Source organism: Piliocolobus tephrosceles, chromosome 9 (assembly GCF_002776525.5).
Source record: "Piliocolobus tephrosceles isolate RC106 chromosome 9, ASM277652v3, whole genome shotgun sequence".
Lineage (NCBI taxonomy): Eukaryota > Metazoa > Chordata > Mammalia > Primates > Cercopithecidae > Piliocolobus > Piliocolobus tephrosceles.
Window position 1 is genome coordinate 130,086,649 of NC_045442.1, and position 15,222 is coordinate 130,101,870.

The window sequence follows — 15,222 nt, forward strand, 5'->3', positions numbered from 1 at the left end:
AAGAAAAGAAAAGAAAAGAAAAGAAAAGAAAAGAAAAGAAAAGAAAAGAAAAGAAAAGAAAGAAAAGAAAAGAAAAGAAAAGAAAAGAAGGAAGGAAGGAAGGAAGGAAGGAAGGAAGGAAGGAAGGAAGGAAGGAAGGAAGGAAGGAAGGAAGGAATGGAGGGAGGGAGGGAGGGAGGGAATAAATGACCTGTGCACAGAGAGTCCTGGCGTCTGGGGTGCTCCTCTTCCTTAGCAGGGAGAGGAAGCAGCTCTTCCCCTTAGATGCTCCTACGAGGCCTTTGCAGAATGTAAGTCTCTTCTCAGGCCCTGGCTTCAGACCTTTGATGTTCCTGAGGCCCCAGGCAGGTTGTCAGTGACTTCATGCAGCGCAGGGAGCCCAGTGGGGCCTGACTTGCTCCTCTCCGGCTCGTGGCCCACTTTTGACACTCCCAACACTGGCCACACGAACCTATGTGAAATTCCACGAGGTCACTCCCTCTCCCCTCTTGGGCCTTTGCACAACGTCCACTCAAGAAAAGTGACTTTGGCAACCAGTTAACAAATAGATTGGTGGACATGATAAATAGGAGATTATTGCAAAGCCCAGATGAGAGCCAAAGTGGCAGGAGTAGGCTGTGGAGCGGAGAAACAGCAGGAGGGACCCTCTACAGAAGCTGAGGCATTTAACAGGTGCAGTGAGGACAACAGGCAGGCAGAGGGGACCCGCAGGCCTTGAGGCTGGACCGTAGGTGGATGGCATTAAACGAATCGGAGGAACAAGGACACACTGCATCTTTATAGGACATACTTGTCCAGTTTTGAGCAGATGGACTGAGAAACTCTACAGAACAGTCAGATAAGCTTTCAGTAGATGTGAGGAATTTGGCCTTGGAATCAGAAGCTGATTGGGGATTAGAGTATGGTTGCCTTCAGGCCACCTGCCTCCCAGGGGAGCTTCTTTCACACTTGGGATGGCTCTGTGCTTTCTCTTCTAAACCTGGGAGGCGGGAATGGGAGGAAGTGCTATGAATTATTGCACCCTAAGGCAGAGTTCACTGAGGACACCATCCTGAAAGGATGAGGATGATGTCAGGCAACTTCTGGAGCCTCCACTCCCAGGTGGAGCATTCGTGTCTAGAACTTTGAAATTTGGCTGAGCCTTGGCTAATCATTTGGAAAGCTGTGAGTTTCTCCTTGTGAAGTATGACCACACACCTTTAAACTATTTTCCTAATTTAAATATAGTTTCTTGCAAGGAGTCACCTTTTCCCATCAATCATTTGAGGGACCATCTGTATCTGTGCCCACCGCTCACATCTGGAAGGGCACACAGAACAATCTGTTGTGTGTCTGTGTTGGCGTCTTACCTTTTTCCAAGGTTAGCTGGAGTGCAGTGCATCAAGTGTGGCCTGGGTGGTCTTTGAGACTGTGCACAGCCCCACAGTTGCTGTCAAAACCCTGCCCTGTCGTGAGTCCCGGTGACGACCAGGAATGTCCCAGTGCCCTGGCTTTGAGGAAAGCTGCCTGCGGGGAGAACAAAATGCCTTAGAAATTAAACCATGAGATGGGGAAGGTGATGATGGCTAATGGGTACTGAAAAAAAGTAACTGGGAAGAATGAAGAAGACCTAGTTTTTGGTAGCACAACAGGGTGAATAGAGCCAATAATAATGTAACTGTACATTTTAAAATAACTGAGTATAATTGGATTATTTGTAACACAAAGGCTAAAGGCTTGAGGAGATGGATATCACGTTTTCCATGGTGTGACTGTCACACATTGCAGGCCTGTATCAAAGCACCTCATATGTTCCATAAATAGATACACCTACTATCTACCCAAAAAACTCAAAATTAAAAGCTACCAGAAACATTGTAACCAACAAAGAGAAAAAGAAATTAAACCACGAGAAAAGGACACATTCTACCAATAGCTCAAATTTGGCCATACTACTAATTGCTAGCCCAACTTTGAGCCCTATGAATTGGAAGTGATGTTTTTACATGCACAGCTGCTAGGAGCTCCTGTCACGGCCAGAGGCTCGCTGCCACTTGCACAGATTACTTCCTACTAATTTGGGGACTTTGAGAAGGTAATTGGGAGTTGTATGCTTGCTTTTAACACAATCACCTCTTTAAAGAAACTCTCCAAATACCGTCACGTTCTGAGGGACTGGGGGTTAGACTTCAGCAGAATTCTTGGAGGACACCGTTCATCCCATAACAATGAGCGTGTGGCTGACACTGCGGGCCGCCTCCGTGTTAACTGGACGCTTTCAGGCCCAAACCCATGAATTGTGTCCATCTCTGAAATTGCCAGAAGAGATTCACCGAAAGAATCAAACCTTCTTGTGTTTTACAAAACTCAGTGCAGACCCAGAATCTCTTCAAAAGTTGCCTGAACTCCCTGTGCTGTTCATAGGACGGGAGCTTGGAGATGGCGTTTTAAAGCCCATGTTCCCGAAAACCTGTGAAACGAACTCCTTGCCTTTCCTCTGCAATGTGACTCCTTCCTCCTGCCTGCATGGAGGTTAATCATCCTCTTGCTTCCCAGGGCATCCCGCCTGTCCACACTGATTTGCGTTTGTTTAGATAGAAGTGCTTCCATTTGAAGACACACCTGTATTCTGTTCGAATATACAGCTATGGAGAAAGTGGGTCAAGCCTGAGGGAGGCCATCTGTCAGAGCGTGTTTTGGCAAAAGAAAAACATGAGAAGGAAACTTGTAACAGAGGCTGAAGTATTGTAGCCTGAGGGCACCAAGTGAGTTCTGTGGACTCCAGCTGTCAGCCCCGATCCCAGTTATGTAACTGTTCAGGAGAGCAGAGCTTTGCGAGATGTGGAATGGACGTGGCCCACAAAAGGGAAAGGCAGAAGTGCAAACCTCACTTTCAATTTTTGAAATAAGGACAGACCCAAAGTGCTTACTTTATGGTTTTTAATAGCCTATCCTATGAAATATTTAGTGCTTTTTAGGAGACAGAGTATTAGATCAAATTCTGGCCAGGCACGGTGGCTCACACCTGTAATCCCAGCACTTCGGGAGGGTGAGGCAGGCAGATTGTTTGAGCTCAGGATTTTGAGACCAGCCTGGGCAACATGTCAAAACCCTGTCTCTACAAAAAAATATAAAAATTAACCAGGCATGGTGGTGGGCACCAGCTATTCAGGAGGCTGAGGTGGGAGGATCGCTTGAGCCCAGGAGGTTGAGGCTGCAGTGAACCAAGATCACACCACAGCACTCCAGCCTGGGTGACAGAGTGAGACCCTGTCTCACAAAAAAAAAAAAAAAAAAAATCCAATTCTTAGATATCCTGGCAATTATCACTTTTATTATCATTTTTATTGAAATTTCCTGCTAATATGTTATTTCACATGACTTTCCAGATAACTGATATATATCATCATGTACCAAAAGATTTTTGTTAATTTTCATCATACTTGCTAAAAATTGTTTGATAAACTATCTGTAAATGAAACAGGGTTTCCATCCACAAAGTGGCCTCCAAAAACATTGACCTTTAACAGTCCCTCAAATCATCGTGGGTAAACTGAGGCCTCAGAGACCACCAAGGTATGTGTGGTTGGGCCTGTGAGAAACAAACTCACTCGTCCAAACCCAAAGAATGGACTCAGAGACCCGGAGAACAGTAAAAGTGAGACTTTTAATGATGGTCTTGCAAGATCCAGTGTCTGATGGGCAGGCACACCCAGCACAGCTTCAACAAGCCATTTATCCCCTCGTGCGCAGGTCCCTCCCCTGGTCCCTCATAGGCTGAGCACTATGGGGTCACAGTCTTCCTGGACGTGACCTATTGGTTGTTGGGCACGGGCTTTAGGTGTTTTCTTTAGGGTTGTCTTGCCGCATTTTATTGCAACCCACAATGCATTGCAATCCCAGTCAGCTCACGGGCTCTTCAGGTATTTGACTTATGACCTAAGTAGCTGGGCAGGCTGATAAGAACAGACAAAACAAGCTATTTCACAGGCTAGTAAACTTTCATCTTAGACTAAACTTCTTTGGTTCTGGTAAGGGCAACTAAAGGGGCAGAGGGGTGGGCCAACAAGTAGGTGTCGGCTATCCAAGCAGGAGCCTAGTATATCCTGTTTTTTCTGTAGTTTGCTGACCTAAGCCGATTTAAGGCACATTGTCTTGGAAATGGACCACTGTATACATTATTTCCTTCAGGCCTGAGGCTCACATTTCTGATCCCAGCTTGCAGCTTTCTGGAGCGTTTGTTTTCCCCCTCACTGGTTACTCCCCCTTCATTTTATGTAGATGCAGATCCTCAGTGCAAATCCAAAGCTGGCTCCAAAGGACTTTGGCTTTGAGACTATAATTTTTCTTATTGCAATGTCTAAGGCTTTTTGATATATTTGAGCTTTCACATCTATAAAATAAGGGGAATAAAAAAGCAAATGGAAACCTTAAGTCCTGAGAAGCAGAGGCATAAGCAGATATGCTTTCCTAGCAGGGATCTTCATTTAATATCTACCATCCTCAATTTTCCTCTTTGTAGATTCAACAATTCTTTGAGGCTTGCTTTACATCATTTATTTTCTTGTCCAGTCATGACTTTTGGTTTTTTTATTTTTTTTAATAATGGGAGTATAATTTACATACAGCAAAATGTACAAACCGCACACATTACGGTCCAACGACAAATGCATGCACACACATAGCACATGCCCCATCTAAATACAGCATCTTTTCATTTCACCAGCAGAAGCCCACTTCCGCCTCTTCCCCGCAATCCACACGCCCCCCCTCAGAGACGCCTGTGCTCTGCTTTCTCCATGGAGTGCTGAAAGCCTCCTGGAACTTTATGTAAATGGAACCACACTGTATATTCCTTTTTGTGCCCAGATTTTTTTTGCTCAGCATAATGTTTTTGAAATCCATCTATACCATCATGTAAAATTGTAATAGTTCACTCATTTTGTTTTGTTTTACTGAAGAGCAATTCATTGTATAAATGCACCGCAATTAGTGTATCCACTCTTCTGTTGATGGGCATTTGGGATTTCTCCTGTTTTAAGCTGTGATGAATAGTTTGGATCAATATCCCCATGTGACTCTTTTTGTGAACATATACATTTCATTTATCTTGAGTAAATATCTAGAAGTGGAGGTGGTAATTCGTAGGAAAGGTGTATATTTAACAACCAAGACATTTTCCAAAATTTCTTGAAGTTATTATACCAAGGTCTGAGCTCTGATTTTCCACATGGTTACTGACATGTAGACATGTAGCGCTGTCAGCCTTTTATTCTTTTTTTTTTTTTTTTTTTTGAGTCAGAATCTCACTCTATCTGTCCCCCAGGCTGGAGTGCAGTGGCACAATCTCAGCTCATTGCAACCTCTGCCTCCCCAGTTCAAGCAATTCATGAGCCTTAGCCTCCCAAGTAGCTGGGATTGTAGGCACCCATCACCAAACCCACACCCATCTAATTTTTGTATTTTTTGTAGAGAGGGAGTTTCACTATGTGGCCTAGGCTGGTCTTTTGGAAGTGCTCATTGGCTATTTGTATATCTTTGTAGTGTCTTCCACAGTGAAGTTTCTGTTCAAGTATGTTGCCCACTTTTTATAAATAGAGATTTGATATCCTTTATTATTAAGTTGCAAGAGTTTTTGTATTCTGGATACTAAACAGTCACCTTGATTGTAAATATATCATCCCAATCTATCCATTCCTTTTAGTTTAATTAACAGTGTATTTCAACAAGCTGAATTTTTCCAATTTGATGAAAACTAATTTGTCATTTTTTTCTTTTGTAGTTAGTGCTTTCTATCGCCTAGCTAAGAAATCCTTGCCTGCATGAAAACCATGAAACTAATCTCCTCAATTTTCTTCTTAAAAATGTATAGATTTAGCTTTTTCTTTGAGGTCTATGATCCATCTTGTGATCATTTTCACATAGGATGTGAGGTAGGGCTCAGAATCATTTTTTTCAATATGTTGTCTAGTTTTCTTAGTACTATTTGTTAAAAAGACTTTCTTTCCTTCATCAACTTGCTTTGGTACCTTTGTTGAAAATCAATTGATCATATGGACTTGAGACTTGATTCTATTCATAGTTCCACTGGTACTTATCTAGCCTTGTGCCATTACTACATTGTATTTGTTCTGCAGTATCCATATTGTTTAGACTATTCTAGGTCTTTTGCACTTCCATATAAACTTCAAAATTATCTTTCAATTTCAACAAGGGTACTGACTGAGATCAAATCATATCTATAGATAAATTAGGGGACCATTGATATTGTACAATATTGAATCTTAGATTCTGTGAAAATGGCATATATTTCTATTTATTTAGGTCTTTTTAAACTTATTTTAGCAATAGTTTGTAAATATGAGTGTAGGTTTGGCATGTCTTTTTTTTTCTTCAAATTATACCTAAGTATTTTGTAACTTTTTGTCCTAAGAGTATTGTTTTTTAATTTAATTTTCCGGTTTTTCAACTGATACATAAAAGCACGCAGACTTTTGTATATGTGAATTCACTTATTAGTTCTGGTAGTTGTTTTCATCTTTCCCTAGGAATTTCTACAAATATGAACATGCCATGAGGATAAAGTCAGTTCTACTTCCTTTCCAATCTCTATGACTTTTATTTTCTTGCCTTATGACACTAACTAGGACCTCCTGTGCAATGTTGAATAGAAGTGGTGAAGGCAGACATCCCTGCCTTGTTCCCAATCCCATGAGGAAATCATTCACTCTTTCATCATTAAATATAATACTAGCTATAACTTTTGTATATGTCCTGTATCAATCTAAGGAAATTTTCCTCTAGTCCTTTGTGTGTTCAGAATTTTCATGAAGAATAGGATTTTGTGTCTGTAGATAAATTAGGGGACAATTGATATTACAACAATATTGAATCTTAAATTCTGTGAAAATGGTGTATCGTTCTATTTATTTATCTTTAACTTATTTTAGCAATACTTTGTAAATATGAGTGTGGAGGTTTGGCATGTGTTTTTCAAATGTTTTTTCTGCATCTATTGAGATGCTATGATTTTTTCCCCCTTTATTATGTTAAGGATGTGAATTACATTGATTGATTTTCAAACTGTAAACCAATCTTGCATTCCGGGATGAACCACACTGGTTCATGATACATTAACCTTTTTATATAGGGATGAACTTGATTTGCTAATATTTTGTTAAAAACTCATCTGCTCATGAGGACCATGAGTCTGTAGGGTTTTTTTCTTGTAACATCATTGATTGGTTTTGGCTTTAAATTAACATCAGCCTCATCAAATAATTTTGATAGTCACCCCCCTTCCATTTTTCTAGAAAATTTTGCACAGAATTGGTATAATTTCTTCTTTAAATACTTCTTGCAATTCACCAGAGGGAGCTATCTGAGCCTAGTTTACATGTGAGGTGGTTTTTACTATGAATTAAATTTACTTAATATATATTGCAGTCTTCTGGTTTTCTGCTTCTCCATCAGTGAACTTTGACAGTGTGTGCCTTTCAAAGAATGTTCCCATTGCAGCTATGTTTTTCACTAACTAGCATACAATAGTTTACATTATTCCCGTATTCTTATTTAATGGCTGCAGGAACTGTAATAAGATCCCCTTATTTATTTCTAATTAGATAACATGGAAGTTTTTTCTCCTTTTTCATGATTAATCTAACTTGAGATTTATCAAACCTATTCAAAGAGTCAGTTTTTTTGTTTCATTAGGGTTTTTTCCCCTGTTGTTTTCCACTTCCTATTTTGACCTCTACTATTAATTTTAGTATTTTCTTCCTCTAACAACTTTGGGTTTGATGTACTCTCTTTTTTTTTTCCTTTGTAGCTTCTGACAGTAGAAGCTTAGATAATGTTGGACATTTCTTCTCTTCTAATATAAGCGTAAATTTAGAGCTAAAATGTGTCTCTCAGCATTGCTTTAACTCTGTTTCACAAATTGAGGTATGTTATACTTTCATTATCACTGAGAATAAAGAGGCTTTAATTTTCCTGTGATTTCTCTTTTAACTCTTTGGTCACTTACAGTGGTGATACTTAATTTCTGAGTATATAGAGATTTTCCATATATGTTTTTGTTATGTATATTTAACATGATTATATTGTGGCCAGAAAATACACTTTTATGATTTCAAACCTATAAAATTTATTGAGACCTTTTTTATTTTGTAGTGTATAGTCCATCTCAACAAATACTCTATACAGTGTTCTATAAATATAATTTAGGTCAAGTTAGCTGTTAGCATTCTTCTAATTTTTTGTTCCATACAGCCTTTTTCTCACTACTTGTTCTATCAGTAACTAGGTGAGGAATGTTAAAATCTCAAACTATCATTATGTATCTTTTTTTAGTTTTTTATTCATGTTGTTTAAAAATCTGTCGAGTGCATAAACACCGATTATTATATTATCTTGATGACTTGATCATTATGATATGTCTTTCTTAATCCCTGGTAATATTTCATATTTTGAAAACTACTGTGTCTATTGTTAACATAACCATTCCATCTTTCTTAAAATGAGCATTTACATGATGTATCTCTTTCAATTATTTGACTTTTAACCTATCTACATTTTTATATTTGAAGTACATTTTTGTAGCAATCAAAAATATGTTTTGTTTTTTAAATATAATTTGAATATCTCTGCATTTTAATTGGAGTACTTAGTCCATTTACCTTTAATGTAATCACTGACGTATTTGGATTTAAGTATACCATATTGCTAATTTTTTTCTGTTTATTCCACTTATTTGTTTCTCCTTCTTTGCCTTTTTCAACAAATCGATCATTTTTAGTATTTTATTTTATCTTCTCTGTTGACTTTTTAGCTATACCTCTTTGTGTTATTTTTAGTGACTGATCTAGAGATTAAAGCATGCATGTTTAACTTATCATAGCCAACTACCTCATGATCAAAGGAAGAAATTTACAACAGAATAATTATATTTACCCCATCCTAAGGTATGTGCTGCTCTTTTTATATATTTTTTAAATATATAATAAACATTACAGTACACTGTCATTATCTTGTATTTAAAGAGTTAATAGTCTTTTAGCAGAATTCAAATTTGTATTCTGTCATTCTTGTTGCGGTTGCTCTGTATGTGAGAGGTCTCATTTCTCTGGCTATTTTGAAAATACTTTCCCTGTCTTTCGTTTTCAGGAGTTTGGCTGTGCTGATTTGTACAGTCTTCTTCAGGTTTATTCTGTGTAAGTTTGATTGAGATACTTGGGTCTGTGATTTGATGTGTCTTTAAAAATTGAAAACTTTAAAACTATCATTTAAAGTACATTTTCTACCTTAACAGTTTTTCCATTTTTTTCTCGAATTCCAATTATACATAAGTTAGACTGCTTTATATTGTCCAACAGATCATTGAGTCTCTGTCACCTTTTTCACCTTTTCTATTTCTTCCTGTGCTTAGTTTTGATTGTTTCTATTGATCTGCCTTCAAATTTACTGATATGTTTTGTGAAATGACGTATCTAATGTGAAACCCATCCAGTAAATTTTTTCATTTCAAATGTTATGTTTTTGAACTTGAGAATTTTTATTTTATTTATATAGTTTCCATTTCTCTACCAAGATTCCCCATCTATTTACTTATTATGTCCCCTTTATTTTTAAATTCTTAAAAATATTTCTAACATCTATTTAACATCCTTATCTGCTAATTTCAGCATCATTAGATCTTTTTACTTTGACTGTATTTTTTTCCAAGGATAGGTCATATTCTCCTGTTGCTTCTCACATCTAGCAATGTCATTACTATTACTATATCATTATTTGCTGGGCTTTGTGGATACCATGTTGTGGAGAATATGGATTTTGTGGTGCTCTTGAGTTTTCTTCTAGCAGGTAGATTATTACTGATCAAGGGTAGTTTATTACTGACCAATCTCTAGTTGAAATGATCAACTAGATCATTTCAAAGCTTGTTTTAAGTCTTTGTTAGCACATGTTCATGGCAGTTCTTAATCTAGGACTAGAGTATTCCTAGTCCTTAAACATCACCTTTTTACCATCCCAGCTGAATCCTAGCTCTTCAGTGATCTATAATTCTGCCTGATCAGAATGCCTGGCTTTCAGCATTGTGCCATCACTTGAATTTTCATTTAGCTCACAGGTCCCCAGCCACTGCTCTCAGTGGGATCTGAGTCTCCCCTTCTCATGTGGGGCTGAGTCTCAACCAAATCCAGTGGCCCCACCAGATCTCTGAAGCAACTTCCTTCTGCCCTCAAATTCTACTTGCCTTGGCAGCACAAGCTTTGGTTTTCACCTTCTCAACTTACAGTGATGCTTGTTCTTCAGGTCCACTTTTCTACTGCTGAAAAGAGCTTCCGGGTGGGAGGCTTGTGGAGCTGTGGGGTGCACTCACATGTTTTCTTTTTCTCAGGAACAACGGTCACGACTGCCTGGCATCCAAACTCTGAGACCGGTTGTTTCATAGACTTTGTCCAGTTTTGCCGTTGTTTACAATGAGTCAGCTGGTGAGCTGCAGCTCCCCATCCTGGCCAGGGGCTTGTGCATTCACGGCCAGTGAGCCTTCCTTCCTGCTCTTTCTAGGACTGTGATGTGGGTCAAGATCACTTCACTCACTCATGTCTTCTCCAGGCTCACTTTGGAGGAGACTATAATGCACTTACCATTTTCCTTCTTGGTTTCAATAGATCAGAAAGAATTTGGTAAGACAGAGCTGAAATCTTATTGTGCCCCACTCAGCTAATGTTGTTGAGTCATGGTCCTTGGACCAGGAAAGGTAGAGAACTGGCTGTCCCTCTTCACGATGAGGGAATGTTCCTCTGCACCGTCTGATCCTGGGGCTTTCAGCCAACCCCGATAACTTGTTTATGAATACATAGTATGCGATTACTTCTGCAGAGAGGAGAGTGCATCTGATTTTTCTACAAAATATTAACCAGACCCTAAATTTAAATGCTTTTCATATTTGAATTAAAAACCATTTATTGCACTATTCTTCCTTTTGTGGCCCTAGAAACAAAGATGCTATTCTGATTTTAAAGATATGACAAATGAAACATAGAAGGTTAAATAAAATTTAACAAAGGCAAGGCAAGGAAGAAAAATCCAGAAAATTCAGCAGCCACTATAAGGATAAACTTTACTCAGGCAGGAAAAGATAGGAAGATGAAGATCTCCTTAAGTAGCCTTTGCTCAGTGCAGAAGGCAACTGCAGGCTGGAAGCCTGGGACGTGCTGAGGACCTTATAGATAGTCTTGGGCACATCCACTAACTTCTCAATGTCTCAGATTCTTTACCTGGAATAAATACGTCAAGAAAGCTAAGACATGTCCCAGTGATTATGCAGGGTGACTAATGACGAAGTAAGCAGGTATCCTCAATATTTACAGTTAGTTTGATTTTGCAAAGTACACTAACACCTAATACTTCAACCACATGTTCTTAAAACCTGATCATTCATATCAAGCATTCTGGGGAAGGCCATGAATTCAGGGCACTCGTGATATTGAATGAAAAGCTACTGGCATAGCCACAAGTGCCTTTCAGGGAAAATAAGCCACTGCTTTTTTTTTTATCTCACTCAAGGATAATCCTCACCCCAAGATGTTAATACAAAACAATAAGTAGACTATTAACTTAGGACATTTTATTTCTAAACAAGGTGATTAGGACATCTGAAAATACCTAAAAATTATTCCAGTGAGTGTCTCTTTCCCTCAGCCCTGACAGTGTAGTAGTTCTCCCAAACTGTTATAATATAAAAAAACCGGCGATAACCACAGAACCTCAGTGTTGCAGACGCCAACTGCACTTCACGGCTGCACGTGGTTCCAGGCAAGGGCTTCTGTGCCCTCCAGATGCTCACCCAGATGCCCCCTAAAACACATAAAACTGTTTCAAATAAATGCTGTTTATTCCACAGTGAGTAACAAGATTTATAAAGCAAGTGTCCTGGAACTTTCAAGCCATGCGTTAAAAACAGCCATCGACCTTTCTTGAAAATAACTGTTGACTCTTAGACCAGGGCTGGCCCCGGGTCACTGCATCCTTCAGGTCAGCTTCCAGCTGGTCCATATTCGATAATGGGAGCCCAAGCTCAAGAACCCAGGATACGAGCAGCTGAGGAGTGGACACTGCCCACCCGACCCCTGACGTTTTCAGAGGAACACCCAGCCAGCCCAGCCTGCTCTTCTAGGTGTTACCCAGAGGGTGGGGAGGGAGCGGCAGTGTGGGGCGCCCTGCGATGCAGCTTCTCCCAAAGGTCCAGAATTGAGGCAAAAAAAAAAAAAAAAAAAAAAGTATGGCTTCCTTTTTTCATCAGAAGCTTGAGTAAAACCAGATTTTCAAAAGATGACAATGAAAAATATGCAAAAAATCAAATTATCTGAATATCAGAGTTCCACTCATATTGAACTAACAGAATATAGATCAGATCCCAAATGGACAATGGGTTCCGAGGAAACCACAAAGAGAGGCCCTGACGCCAAAGAACTTCTGTCATACTTTTTCTGTATTAAAAATGTAATTCTTCACGTCCTTTTCCAAGAACACTCTAAAGATGCGATCTGCCCTTTCTTAGAAATAATTGCTTCTCTCCCAGAGCTTATGTGCCTTCATGGTGATTGCAGATCAGAGTTGGAATTTCAGGTGTACTTGTTAGGAATAGGTAAGTGTTAGCAATACTGCTGGCTTTCTGTTTCCTTTACTTTAGTTTGGTTGCTCAAGCTGTCCCATGAAATCTAAAGTCCGCTGCACTAGCGGAAAGGAAAGTTGGTTAGGCCCAACTGGGAGTGTCAGAGAAAATACAGGACTCCCAGTTACATTTGATTTTGTTTTGCCATTGTTTTTTATGTATTTATTTTAATTTTAAAATGTTTAATTGACAAATAAAAGTTGAATATATTCAAGGTGTACAATGTGATGATTTGATATATACATTGTGTAATGATGATCACCACAAATTAATTAACACGTCTGTCACCAGCCATAGTTACCATTGTGGGGGATGAGGATGCTTAAAATCTGCTCTCTTATCCGTTTCAAGTGGGCAATACGTGTTACTAGCCAGAGTCCCCATGCTGCACATTAAGACTCCAAAACTCATTCATCCTAGGAGGTTTGTACCTTAGACCAACATCTCCTCACCCTCTCCCTTCTCCCCTCACCCCATGGACCCTGGCAGCCACCATGCTACTCTGCTTCTATGAATTCAACTTTCTTTAGATTCCGCGTGTGAGAGAGATCATGCACTAGTATTTGTCTTTCTATGCCTGGCTTATTTCCCTTAGGATGAGGTCCTCCTGTTTCATGCACGCTCGTTGCAAATGGCAGGATTTCCCTTTTTTTAAGGCTGCCTAATCTTCTGTTTCTTGGCTGTACCGAATTTCACTCATCCACTCATCCACTGAAGGACACTTGAGCTGCTTCCACCTCTAGGCTCTGGTGCACGATACTGCCGTGGATATGAGGGTGCAGTTATCTCTTTGAGTTTCAATTATTTGGGCATTGACCTGCCAGTTACCCCATTTCACATCCCCAGAGGGCTCTCATTTCTCCATGTCCTCACCAACACATTATTTTCTGGCTTGGCTTTGTTTTTCTAATAGCCATCCTAATGGGTGTGAGATGATATTTCATTGTGGTTTGGATTTGCATTTCCCTAATGATTAGTGATGTTGATTACATTTCCATGTGCTTATTGACATTAGTACATCTTCCTTGGAGAAATGTCTATTGAAGTCCTTTGCCTTCCACTGAATTTCAGATAAACCATGAATAAGGTTTTTAAGTATATATATGTGTGTGTGTGTGTGTGTATACATATATATATGTACACAGATATATATTTATGTGTGTCCCACACAATATTAGAAATGCTTGTATACTAAAAAATTATCTATTGTTTATGTAAAACTCCATTGTAACTGGATGTCTTGAATTTTTATTTGATAAATCTAGCAACATCAGAAAGTAAAAACTTTGATCTAAAACAATCCTTAAATGTCTTACAATTTTGCTAAAGTAAAGTCTGGAATAGTTTAGTGCGTTTGTGTGAGTGTTTGGCTGGTAGCCCTACTTTATTAAAAATGTAATTTCATCTTGAGATCCTCCAGACTAAATCATTTGAGCTTCACACTCTTAGTGTAACATTATTGGACTCCCTTAATGAAATTATAACTCAAGCAAGATATTTCATTCTCTTGTAGTAAATTAGTTTGGGCTGCAAGGGTTTAGAAGAGCAAACCTTTCCCTGGTTTATTCTTGTTTGGTAGAACAAAGAAGGCACAGGCATTTTATATTTGAGTTATTTATTGTTCTCTCTGTTGCCCATCCCTACTGGAAACAACAGCTGTTAACGGGCTCCCGAATGAATTTCAGTGTGAACTCTCCTGGCCTCTGAAAACCTTGGCTAAGGAGAAAACAGGCTCAGTCTCAAAAGAAAAAGAGCCAGTTTCAGGCTGGGTCTGGATGCCTGAAGGCCAAGGGCAGATGAAACCAGCAGTTCATGTTTTCTTGAGAAATCACACTTCAGGGAGCTATACAGTGGCATGGTGGGGCACCTGTGGACAGCTGTCCTCATTACAGGGTGATGTAAACTCAGTGACCTCCTGGGAAATCCCGCCTGTGGGTGTCCACAGCTTCCAAAGGAGAGGGAAGGATCCTGCGTAGCAAAGTAGCCGATCCCACTGCCAGTGCCCTGGAACTTGGACAGCAGGGATGCTAGGACACGCTTCTGTGGCATTCTGCACCGTGTTGCATGAGCAACGCTGACATTTCCACCTGGGGCCTCTTAGTCAATGAGGTCCAGGTTCACAATGGCACACGCGAACCGTGTAGACTGGAGGATGTCTGGGAGCCAGGGGCTCCCTGTGCTGTGTCTCTGTTGGTGTCTCCTCTGCAGTGCAGTGAGTTCTACGTGTGGACCAATACTCCCCAGTGCGGTGGTTTAATTTGGGTGGTGGAAATCTCCAAAATAAGGAGCTTTTCTTTAGGATCCCTTTATTAGTCATTTTTATTTCTTTCAATCATACCTCGAACCCACCATTCCTTAATCTCGCTATTGATGAAATAAATTGCTGAGACCATGGGAGTAAAACAGCATACTTTATTGGTGAGGAGTGGCATTTCCTAGTTGGATCTGTTTCCACAATCGTGCTGCACTCAGAGTGGTGGGGACCCAGGAGGCAAGACCTGCTTGGCCTTTGCTCACCTGGCCACAGGCTTTAGGCAGAGGCAGTCCCTGGAATTCCAGCCACC

The 15,222-nt window shown here is 39.8% G+C and overlaps 1 protein-coding gene across 1 annotated transcript in view; it reads left to right on the forward strand.

The window, feature by feature from the left end:
* Positions 1-15,222, forward strand: part of ADARB2 (adenosine deaminase RNA specific B2 (inactive)) — a 496,470-nt gene that overhangs the window by 320,885 nt on the left and 160,363 nt on the right. The window lies entirely within an intron of this gene.